General features: G+C 36.9%; 1 pseudogene; it reads right to left on the bottom strand.

The window, feature by feature from the left end:
* Positions 1 to 7,085: 7,085 nt before the first annotated feature.
* Positions 7,086 to 13,298, bottom strand: part of LOC118986762 (survival motor neuron protein-like) — a 31,021-nt pseudogene continuing 24,808 nt past the window's right edge.

Raw genomic sequence — 13,298 nt, 5'->3', positions numbered from 1 at the left:
TTTGCATCATGATCTCCTACCATGAAAATGAGCGTTTAGCTAAGTAAGCATCTGTCCACTGATCCATTAGTGGTACCTTGACAACATAATCATAATTCTAACCAGGAGGAGTTTTAAGTGGAGGCTGCTTCCATCAAGAATTGAAAATGTTAGGGAAGCATAATGCTTACTGAAAAAGACACGTAGATCAGAATTCATCACCTCTAGTTTTCAGGTTTCTAATTTGGGTCTCACTTCACGTGGTTTCATCAAACCATCATCAAGCAATACAGATTGAGTATTCCCCTGCCTACAGCTGTGGGGTGGGGTTTGATGATGTAAATTGACTATGGTTCCAGTCACTTGGAAACACCTTGAAAGGTATTGCTTCCAAGACTTTTTATATTTTAACATTTAATTATGTCCAAAGTTAAAATATGCACTAAACTCCCAGTTAACAATAGTGTTATTTCTTTACAGATAAAACGTAGGTCGTGTTCCACTAATTCCACAGCTCTTTCATCAGTGAGGGACACATGACTTGGGGACCACTCACTGCTCACAGTCAGTGTGTAAAAGTGTGGTATAAAAGTTGATCAAGAGATGTATTGGAAGTAATATTTTTTAAAAGGATAAAGCACCAAATTTAGTGCTGACCTAATGAAGACTAAATCAGGGTTTAATGGTATACCACACAATTGTTACTTCCATTTTTATTGTGGTATTTTTATTTGTGAGTAGGAGAGAATAGGTGGAGTTATAGGCAGACTGTTTGGAACTAAAGTGGTAATAAAACATCTATGGGTCATTATTAGGTGCAAATCACTACGTTATATGTATTACTTAATTTATTTCTCACCAAAACTTACAAATCAAGCAGTATTATTTTCTCTATGCTTTGGACGGAATGAGATGAGATGAGAGCTTGGAGAGGTTAAATTTCTGGCAGAGCAAAGAATCTAACGCAATCCTGCCTCATCCTGAGGCCTGACCATAGGGGCGCAGCGAGTGTGTGGACATCGTCCCTCTCTGGTGGTGCGGCAGAAATAAGGCCGGGAATGGCCATGATGTGGAATGGGGTACACCACACCAACCTCGTAAGTGCTTTATAGTTCACGTGACATATCCACCTTCTTTATTCCTCTCAAACCTCTCAATATTGCTGCCAGACAGTGTTTGACTGTTAGATCCACTTTACAAACGAGCAAACTGAGAATCAGAGGTGCTGACTATATTTCTTAGGTTTGCAGAGCTGGTAAGACATCCACCCAACAGAAAACTCCAGCCTCTGAATCAAGGTCCCGTTACTACTTCAGCTACTTTTCCTTGCTTCCAAAGGTAAACACAACAGTTACCAAAATCAAACAACTTTGTGCCTACATGTGCCAAGTCTAAGTTTAAGTCGCCACGGTTTATTTACCTTTTGTAAATAAACAGATCAAAAGACAATCCTGGTAACCTTGGGCTACATTGCGCCTGAAATATTCCATGACAAGATAACAAAAATTCTCTGATTTTATTTGTATACACTAGGCCTGGCATAGCAAAGATCAACACCTGCCTCTTAGTCTGGCAAGGATGTCCTAGTAGCCAAATTAAAATGGGGAGACATTATATTTAAAGAGAAATGCCACTACAGAACCCTTGACGTGTATTCTGCAAAAGAGTTAGGAGAAAAATGTAACTGAAAAAGAAGCACTATCAAATTTCTCAGGCATAGGATTTAGCTGTGACAGATTTACCCAGAGGTAGACTAGATATTTTTTTTCTGTCATGATTTATGAGGTACATGAAATAACTTCTCTGTCCAGATTATCTTTGCCATTTGCAGTGACTGCTATTCTCATCATTAGATTTTATTTCATGGAGTGGAAGTAATATCTATATGAAACTCCATAAAAATACCTCCTTTCTGCCACAGATATCTATATATTAATCATTATCATATTGTCTTTAGTAATAACTAATATGGGAGGAGAGCACATTGGACTAATGTGGGAAAAGACAGAGAGAAAAACCAGAAAGCCATGCCATTTTGGAAGCATAGGCCCTATTTTGATGCTGGGAGATTGTCATTCATTCACTTAGTCACTCAACAAACATCCAAACAGGGCATGTCATGTGCAAGATGCTGTCCTAGGTGCTGAGATACAGCCCCATTACCTATGAGATTGTATTCTCATAGCCAAGTCAAACATAGCACGGCTAGCAGCCCAGGCTAGTCTCTCTTTCTTCTCCCACCCTCCATAGCTTTCCGAACAGATGTGGTCAAGGCATGGAAATCTAAAGTATTTTGGATCAAATGAATTTCACCTGAAAAGAGATGCAAGGAGCAAAATGATTCTGGAGAGAAGTATATCTGGAAAAAACTCTGCTTTTTTTCTTTGGGGCAGGGTGCTGGTTTCCTGGATCAGGAGCAGCAAGTAGTAATGGCGTAGACTCAAAAGACTAGAGCAGAGAATGTGTTTGAGAAGTACAACAGTCAGCCCGGCGTATAACCCAAGAGCTGGTGAAGGCTTAAGCCCAGCAGTATGAAAGGATACCCCCTTTCCTTGGAAGATGTTAGCCAAGGTAACGTGAGTGCGCCAGGATGATTCCTGACACAGTGGTTACAGAGATGACAGTATGTCTTCTCCTAGCAGGAGTGATTACACAGGAGAACTTATTCTTGGGGGGATATTTCTCCTGCTTCTGTGATGCGTCCAAGGATCCAGGAAGAACATGAAGGGAGATCAGAAGGGGAAAACACAGCTTGGAAGGAAGTATATGCTATAATAAATACAATTTAGGACATCAGTTCCCCTAGGGTGGTCTGGGGACTCCTTAAGACCATTTTGGGAGTCTACAATGTTGAGACTATGTTAATAATAATACAAAATGTTATTGAACTTTTCCCTCATTCCTTACATAACCTATTGCTAGATTCTTTTCCACTGGCTTGACAAGATAGATATCACAACAGATGCAGTGCAGGAGTAGATGAGAATCTAGCTATCTTTGATTATGCAAGACATTGGAGGTATTTGTAGGAAGGCAAAATACCATTTCTCTCATTTTTGTTTTGAAATATTATTTTTATGGAAATTGGTTGGCAGGTAATGTGTTTGTTAGACCTCTTTTAAAAGTAATAAATAAACAATTTTTACATTCTGTTTTAAGTTTTGCTGTGGTGCACAGAGCATGAAACGCACATAACAACAGCTCTTTGGGTTGGTTCCTCAGCAATTTTTAGGATTCCATCGGGGTCAACGTGGGACCCAAACAGAGGTGAGAAATGATGCTCTGGTTTACACTGTTGTTCATATGGGAGATGAGAAGATTATACATTATTTTTCTATTTTATCTCAAAAACTGACAATGCAAGAAAAATGACAAAAGATTGAACAACCAAAACGGAACTCTTCTTTGGTGAAATTGTGGGATGCCCAGAATTCTGATTGAGAGCATTTAAAGAAGGGTAGCTGAGCTTACTGCAGCGTGGATTAGTGCCACGGAAGAGGAAGTGACGCTGCGGGGGGCTGCCACTCAGCAGAGGCATCGGAAGGCACTGGGTGCCTTGGCGGGACACCCTGGTTCTTCTAGCATGAGCACTCCCTTCCATTTTTTCTATTGTGATATAGCTCGTGTACCAAAATATTCACCTTTTTAGAGAGCGTAGTTTAGTGGTTTCAGTATGTTCAGAAACTTGTGAGTTACCACTATCTAATTCTGGAATATTTTTTGTCACTAAAAAGAAACTGTACCTGTCAGCGGGCACTCCCCTTCTCCCCAACCTTGAAGTTACTTTCTATCTATATGGATCTGCCTATTCTGGACATTTTAAGTAAATGACACTGTATAATATGTGGCATTTGTGTTTGGATTATTTCACTTAGTATGATGTTTTGAAAGTTCATCCATGTTGTAGCCTGTGGTCAGTGTTTCACTCATTTTAATGGACAAAATATGTTCTATTGTATGGCTATGACACATTTTGCCTGCCCATTCATCAGTTAGTAGACTTGTGGCTTCTTTCTGATTTTTTGCTATTATGAATAATGCCACCCTGAGCATTTGAGTATAGGTTTTTGCAAAGACGTGCTGTCAATTCTCTTGTGTATGCAGCTCAGTGTGGATTTTCTGGGTCTTGATATTAGTTCAGTTTACTTTTTGAGAGAAACAGCCAAACTGATTCCCAAAGCTTGTCTCCCATTTTACACCCTAACAGCAATGAATGGGAGCTCGGCCTTCTTTGCATCCTCAGCAACACTTGGTATTATCCATCTTTTAAATAACAACTTTCCTTGTGCATGTGAAGTGGTATCTCATTGTGACTTTTTATTTATGTTTCCCACTTTTTATGTGCTTACTGGCCATTTATATATCTTTTTCAGAGAAATAGCTATTCAAATATCCTTTGCCCAATAAAAAAGTTGTTATTTGTCTTTTTATTATTGAGTTTAAACAGTTCTTTGTATGTTTTAGATACTATTCATTTATCAGAGATATGATTTGCAAACATTTTATATTCTATGGATTGTCTTTTCACTTGCTAGATGATGACCTTTGATGCACAAAATTTTTAATATTCATGGAGTCCAATGGATCAAATTTTTCTTTTGTTACTTATGTTTTTGGCATCATATTTAAGAAATCATTGCTTAATTGAAGGTCATACAGATTTATGCCTGTTTTTTAAAGAATCATGTACTTTTCATTATATACACATGAGGTAGGGGTCCAACTTCATTATTTTGCAGTTGGAAACCCATTACTCCCAGAACCATTTGTTGAAAGGACAGTCCTTTTCCCCATTGAATTGTCTTGGCACATTTGACAAAAATCAGTTAACCATAAATATAAAGGGTTTTTTAATACTCTCTATTCTATTTCACTGACCCATATGCTAGCGTCACACTGTCATGATTACTGTTGCATTGTAGTAAGTTTTGAAATCAGTAAGTGTAAATTCTCCAACTTTGTCCTTTCAAGATTACATTGGGTATTCTCAGCCCCTTGCATTTCCATATAAATGTCACGATCAGATTATCCATTTCTACAAAAGTGGCAGCTTGATTTTGATAAGAGAATTCATTCCTATTGGTGATTTCTGCCATCTTATGAACCATGGTTCTTTTTGTCATTTATCTTATTAACATGGCCTATTACATTGATTGATATGCCAAATCATACTTTTTATATACTGAACCAATCTTGCCTTCCTGAGATCAATTTCATTTCATAGGGTATAATCTCCTTATGTGTTTCTGATTTCAGTTTACTAGTATTTTGTTGGGGGATCCTGTGCCTATATGCAGAAGATATATTGGTCTGTAATTTTCTTGTGATGTTCTTGGTTTTGAACTCAGAGTATTTCTGGCTTTACATAATTAATTATGAAGTTTACCTGTCTCTTCTAATATTTTTGGAAGGTTTTCAATTTCCTGCATGAACAATTGGTGTTATTTCTTCCTTAAATTTTTAGTAAAATTCACCACTGAAACCATCTAGTCCTAGGATTGGGGTGTGTGTGTGTGTGTGTGTGTGTGGTGGTGGATGTTGGATTACTGATTCAATTCAGTTTCTTATACTTAATTCATATTTTAACTTATTCCTGAGTCAGTTTCAGCAATTTTTATCTTTCTAAGAATTTTTCTACTTCATCTAGATTATTAAATTTGTTGGGATACACTTGTTCACAGTATTACCTTATAATCTTTGTTATTTCTGTACCATCAGTAGTCATGTCCCCTCTTTCATTCTGAGCTTTATAATTTGTCTTCTCTTTTTCTTGGTCAGTTTACCTAAAAGTTTTCAATTTTATTGGTTGACCTTTTCAAATAACAAATGTTTGATTTCATTGATTTTTCTTGATTTTTTAAAATGTTCAATATAGTTTATTTCTCCTATATTATTTTCTTTTTAGCTTTGTTTGGATTTAGTTTGTTTTCCAAATTTACCTTTAAGCAATGCTTCAGCTACATTTCGTATATTTTGTTCTGCTGTTCCTTTATTTTAATTTATGTAAAAGTACTTCCTCATTTGCCCCATAATTTCTTCTTTGAACAGTTGGTTATCCTAGTGTATTGTTTAATTTCTGCATATTTGTGAATTTCCTTCTGCTGTTAATATTTTTAATTTTATGCCATTTTGGTTGGAGAACTTTCTTTGTATGATTTTCATCTTTGTACATTTATTGTCTTGCTTTGTGGCCTAACCTGTGGTCTGGCCTGGAGAATCTTCTATGTGCAGTGAAAAGAATGTGGAGTTTCTATAGATGTTTATCATGATCATTTGCTTTATAGCGTTGTTCGATTCTTCTTAATCTTTATCTCATTGTTCTATCTGTTTTTAAAAGGGAGCTGTTGAAGTCTTCAAATATTATTGTTGCATGGTCTATTTCTCTTTTCAACTTTGTCAATTTTTGCTTCAATTTTGGGACCCAAATGAATATAGGTTTATGATTATCATATCTCTTGATGTATTGACCCTTTTATTATTATAGAATGATTTTTGTTTCTAGGCATCCTTTGGTGTTGAAGTCTGTGTTCTCTGACAGTCAAATAGTCACTCCACATAGTTTTTGGTTATTGTTTGCCTAATGTATCTTTTTCCATCTTTTTACTTTCAGTCTTTGTGTTTATTTCAATCGAAAGTATGTGTTTTTACATCTAAATCATGTCTCCTATAGACAGTATGTAATTGAATCATGTTTTAGTATATGCTGGCACATTTTGCTTTTAGATCGTAGTATTTAACCCATTTATATTTAGTTTTAATTGATAAGGTATAATTTACATCTGCCATTTTCCATTTTTTTACTATGTGTTTTTATTCCACTTTTATTATCACTGGAATATAAATTATATTATTTAAAGACATTATTAAAATGCTTAACATACTTACTAAGAAAGTTACAATATACAAATGTGTTAGCAGATTAACTTTTCTACACTATATGTAACCTTGAGTTTCTTTTAATTACTCACATTTCCATTGTTCAGTTATTCAAACCAGTTAATCTCTGTATTCCCTAGAAATACATGGCTGATAATTTAAGCACAAGTCACATATGGCAAGGACAAATGCCGATGATTGTGCCACTCAGCCCAGTGCTCATAAAGAAAATGATGAAAACTGTTCACGTCGACCAGGACACATCAAAATACACTTTTCTTCCTGGGAGAGAGCTGCACCTGTTAAAGGATACTGTAAGGCTTTCTCCTTAATTAGAGTGTGAACACGTTCCTTCTCTTTGATTTTGTTTGAAACCCCTATGGTAACCAGTGTGATAGCCAATCCTGTACCAAAAAATTAACATATTTCACAAAGCATCATCAAGCATCAACATCATCAGGACATTTTTTTTTTTGGACATTTGGGAAGTGGTGGGGGAATTATTGGTGGTCTAGAAGGAAACAGAGGCAGCCAGCACGCTAGGAAGTGTGGTGGTGGCAGGCCATTGAATTTTAGATATGGCTTCCCTGGTCCCAGTCCTGATCTTTGTAGAAGGGTAGTGGAGGGGGAAAATAGTTCCATGGAACAGCTTTTGACTTGTGATTTGATTTAATTCCAGGAGACCTGGAGGAGTTCTCACTTTCATCTGTTGAAATCTGACTTTTATTTTCATTCTCCTGAGCATTCTGTTCTATAGTATTAACAATTTCAGACATCGAGGAAAGTAGATCAGACAGATTTTGCTTCTATTTCCAAATGCAGTGTAAACCACAATATAGGTTTCTCTCTTAAAATCAATGGAAGCAATGGTAGCTGGGTAAATGAAGCTGTCTTCTGACCAAATGGCAGAATATTTGTCACCAGCTTTCCACTGCTTCAAGGGAGTTGTAGTATTGTGTTTCTTGGATTATTTTCTTCTTTAAAGGTTTTCTTTTAGGTGTGCCTTTTGGTTTATTTGAAGCTTCAGAAATGTCACCGTTGACAGTATGCTTAAATGAAGCCACAGCTTTATCATAAGCTTTTATCAGTGCTGTGTCATCCCAAGCATCAGAATCAGTACTCTGGCCTTTGTGTGGGGACAACACTGTGTCCTCCTGCTCTGGGACAGCGCCATCACCTCCTCCCCCACTGCCGTGGTGAGCTCTGCTTATGGGCCGTACTTGCTTGTTTTTTGCATATCTCACAATTTTTGCTAAGAGCTGGATAGTTAAAATAATTTTATGTTTAACTGCAGAGATAAGATTCTCCCCCCCTCCTTTGGGCTTTGTTGTTGTTTGTTTTCTGAGGGGCTCAACTGACCTTACTCTGTCAAATCTCTGTTCTCTGGTAGGTGTGGCTGCAGAAGCCTGTTAGCTTACCATGGTAATAATCAGATGATTAGACAGAAATTCCTGTCCATAGGAATACATTTGAGAAAAGTACAACATTTCTATGAAGAAAACTTTAACATATTCTTGAGTGATCCAGACCTTTAAATAAGAACTTTTAAATAATAGCCATTCTCTTTAAGTAAATGTATTATCACAATAGCAACAAAAATGCCAAGATAATTTTGGGGAATTCTATACAACCTGAATGTTGAGTTCACCTGGAAAAATTAAAGAAGCAAGAAAAAATTTGAGTGAAAGAATAACAGTATATAGTTACATAAATCAAAACAGTATGGTGAAGGCAAAAAGAATGGGTTGACAAATCAATGGAACAGAAACAAAAATCCAGAAAAAGTCCAGTACACATAAATAGCATGCGCTATAGTGGAGAAAAGATGCAAAAATTGAATAAATTATTGAATTATTATTATTGAATAAATTATGTTTTAAAAAAGAATAGCTATATGAAAAGAAAATATAATAATGTTGAAGTGCCAGGAGTCTTAAGCTAAGATATAAATTTCAGTGATTATAAAAAGATAAAGACTGAATCTTTATTTTGTATATTTTACATAAAAAGTACACTTACTAAAAAATCAGACTGCCAGTCAAGATGGTGGCATAGGTAGACATGGCTTGCCTCTTGGCACAACCACATCAAAATTACAACTAAAATATAGAATGACCATCATTTAGAGCCATCAGAAACCAAGTTGAATGGTAGTCTGAAAACTGCTCAGCTAAAGAATCCACATCCATCCAGATTGGCAGGAGGAATGCAGACATGGAATGTGCTTGTCCTTCAACTGTGTGTGGTGGATAGAAATTTGGGAGGGATATCTTGGACGCGAGGAGTCCCAGGGTTTCAGTGCCAGGAAGATAAGTCCCCCACAATTTCTGGCTCTGTAAACCAGTGGGGATTGACTTGGTGGAAAAAACTTCTGGATCCCTAAGAAGTTCCTCTTGAAGAACTCACACATGGACACACCTACTGAGACTCACTCTCTCTGAGCTGCAGCACTGGGGTAGCAGCTTGAAAGGCACCAGTGGCATAAAGGGAGGAATGGAAGTGTGTGTCATGAAAGCAAGAAGAGGCTATTGTTCCTTTTCTAAACTCTCCCCCATAGAGCTGGCAAGCTGGTGCCATATCTGAGACTCCATCAAGCTGGCTAATATTGTTTGACCTGCCTTGGGAAATCCCTAGAGACTCACCCTGACTAACTTATGGGCCTACCGAAGCTTCTTTTCCGTATGAATGTTTGGTCTTGGCTCAGGCTTTACAACTTCCTAAATCCTCTCAAACAAGCAATAGCTCATTTCAGTGTGCCCCAGGCCTAGCACTAGCAGTAGCCAGCCTAGATTCATAGCCTGGCTTCTCCTGGGAACCTCTAAGGCCAGCATAAATACAAACCATCTCGGATTGCTTTATAGCTCAGGCAGGGCAGCCCTGGGCAGAACAGAGGTTGGGATTGACATTGGCCTACGCCACCTGGGCCAATGGATCCAGTGGACAGCTACAGACCAAGTTGAAGCACCACCTCTGTGCCTCTGCACAGCTGACCCTACATGGAGGATGGAGGTTGGGGTAAATAGTCACAGCCAATCCTTGCAGCTGACTGGCCTGGGTAAATCCTTGATTTCCCAACAGCAACCAAAGCTTAACTACACAAGGCGTGTATACTCAGCCCACATGAAGGGCACATCTTGAATATCCAACTTGGATGATAAGGGAGGCTGTGCCACTGGACCTTACAGGACACCTACTACATTAGGCTACACTTCCAAGACATGGAGTCAAAGGAGTTATACCTAATACATAGAAACAAGCACAGGGAGACTACTAAAATGAGGAGACAAAGAAATATGGCCAAAATGAGAGAACAGATCAAAACTCCAGGAAAAGAAGTAAACAAAACAGAGATAGCAGTCTATCAGATACAAAGTTCAAAACACTGGTTGTAAGGATGCTCAAGGAACCTAGTGAGGGCTTCAACAGCATAAAAAAGACCCAGTCAGAAACGAAGGATATACTAATTGAAAGAACGGTTCACAGGGAAACAACAGTGCAGTGTATGAATCCAAGAATCAAATCAATGATTTGGAAAATAAGGAAGAAAAAAAACCAACCAATCAGAACAACAAGATAAAAGAATAAAAAAGGAAGATAGTATGAACAACCTCTGGGGCAACTTGAAGCAGTCTAACATTGACATCATAGGGTGCCAGAAGGACAAGAGAAAGCAAGAAATTGCCCAACCCTGTTTGATAAAATAATGAATGAAAACTTCCCTAATTTGGTGAAGGAAGTAGATATACAGGCCCAGGAAACACAGAGAGTCCTAAACAAGATGGATGCAAAGAGGCCCACTCCAAGACACATCATAATTAAAATGCCAAAGGTTAGAGATAAAGAGAGAATCTTAAAAGCAGTAATGTAAAGAAGTTAGTTACCTACAAGGGGATTCCCATAAGACTGTCAGCTGATCTATTAAAAGAAACTTTGCAGGCTAGATGAGATTGGCAAGAAATATTCAAAGTCATGAAAAGTGGGGATCTACAGCCAACATTGCTCTACCCAGAAAAGCTGTCATTTGGAATTAAAGGTCAAAGAGCTTCCCAGACAAGAAGAAACTAAAGGAGTTCATTATCACCAAACCATTATTATAGAAAATGTTAAAGGGACTTATTTTAAAAAAGAAAAAGATCAAAATCATGAACAATAAATTGACAATAAATAAATATCTATCAACAATTGAATCTAAAAAGCAAGCCAAGCAAGAAGAACAGACAGAATAATAGATATAGAAAGCATCTTGATGGTTGTCAGATGGGAACGAGGGAAGGGGGAAGAGGATTAAGAAGCACAAATAGGTAGTTACAGAATAACCATGAGGTTATAAAGTACAGTATAGGAAATGAAGTAGTCAAATAACTTATACACATTATCCATGGCCATGAGCATTGGTGGGGGGATGGCCTGAGGGACTGGGTGGCGCTGGATGGAGAAGGGCAAAGGGGGAAAGTTGGGACAACTGTAATAGCACAATCAATACAATAACATTAAAAAAAAACACTCACTGTTAGCCAAATTAAAAGATAAACTAGAAACTTGTAGAAAATGTTGTGCTGTTTGTTACTTTTATAGCATACAAAAAGTGAAAGTTCAATAATCCAATAAAAATAGTTAGGAATATAAAAAAGAGTTTAAGGTAAAGGAAATACAAATGGCTCTTATGTAGGTGGCTAGGTATTTACCTCACTCATAATAAGAGAGATACAAATAAATGCAACAATAAATACCACCTTTTACCTATCAGATTGGCAAAGGGCAAACATTTCATAACACAAAAGGTTAGTATGGGTGTGAGAAAACCGGTATGTTACAGGTGGGAGTGTGAATTAGGGTGGCTCTTACTGATCACAACCTGGCAATATTTATACGTATTACTAAAGCAAATACCTTTTAGTTCAGCAATTACACCTTTAAGAATGTATCTAACAAATAAATAAAGATGCACATATGTGAGATAACATACCTGCCAAGTTATTCAGTACAGCATTGTTTATAATAGAAGAATAAAAACAACTTTAATATCTGCTTATAGGAGCCTGAATAAATTATATATAAAAGAATGTATGGACAAAGCCAAAGTGGGGTAGGATTGAGGTGGGGGTGGGTGGGGGGAAAGTGGAGACAACTATGCTTGAACAACTATTAAAAAAACATAAAAAATGAAAAAAGAATGCTACATAACTACAAAAAGAAAGAACTAAAAATATTTAAAAAATTAAAGAAGAAAGTGAAAAGGAAAGAAAAAGAAAAGAAACATTTTATCTATTAATAAGGAACGAGCTCCAAGAAATATTTAAAATATTAAAAAGTCAAAATGCAGAATAATAGTGTATATAAGTTGTGCCACCATTTGTGTAGAAAAGGAAAATATAAATATTTTTGTTGCTTGTACATCTGAGAAGATGCAGAAGAGCATTTGTTGTGTGTAGGGAGGGGGACTGGAATTGTGGTTCTGAAGTATATAGCTTGTACCGCCTAAATTTTGAACACTACTAGTGCATTTTTAAATTAAAATATAAATACAAAAATCCTTAGCAATTACAAACACCACCAAATCAATAATTGGAGAAAAATGTAAAATTGCCATAGAAATAAAGTATATTAAGCCAGTCAAAGAAAGACAAATACTATATGATTTCACTCATATGTGGAATCTAATGAACAAACTGAACTAAAGAGCACAATAGAGATGGACTCATGGATAGAGAGCAGGATGGCAGCTAAGTGGAGGGGACAGTCAGGAGGTGGAAGGATTAGGGAAAAAGGACTCATGGACGTGGACAACAGGGTGGTGATTGCTGGGGGGGAGGGGCATATAAGGGGACTAAATAGTAATGGAAAAATACACTAAAAAATAAAGTATATTTTGGAAGCAGCTGTAATTAGAGACATAGCTAAAAGCAATCAAGGACAGGCAATATCTGATTAAGCAAAGAGAGTTTCAAAAAATTAGCAGGAAAATATAAAAAAGTTTGAAACACCAGCAGATATAACTAATATCCAGTAAAAGACAAAAGGTTCACCAATGCATTCAGAGAGAAATGTCTTTGAATAGTCAAAGACATCGCAACAGTTGAGAACAGAACATGTCAGAGGAAAAACTAATGATGATTGATCAACTACAAGTCTTTCTCAAGAAAAGTTATTGAATGGAATCATATCAGAACTCTCCTGCAAGCCTTTGGCGAATAAAAAACAAAACAAAACACCAAAAACGGAGTCTGATATTCAGGAGGAAAAACTGTATGTCTGGATTCAAACTTCACCAGAATCACATCCATGCTGGCAGCTGAGGAGCAATATCTACAAAGTTTTAGTGGAAAGAAACATCATCATCATATTTTATGTCCAGCTATACCACAGTGCAATAATAAAAACCAAGGGAAAATATTTTTAAACATACAAGAAATCAAGAAATATTGTTTTCATAAACATTCTTA

Source organism: Sturnira hondurensis, unplaced genomic scaffold (genome assembly GCF_014824575.4).
Source record: "Sturnira hondurensis isolate 20B ecotype Veracruz unplaced genomic scaffold, ASM1482457v3 Scaffold0004474, whole genome shotgun sequence".
Taxonomy (NCBI): domain Eukaryota; kingdom Metazoa; phylum Chordata; class Mammalia; order Chiroptera; family Phyllostomidae; genus Sturnira; species Sturnira hondurensis.
This window is presented reverse-complemented; position numbering and strand designations above follow the sequence as displayed.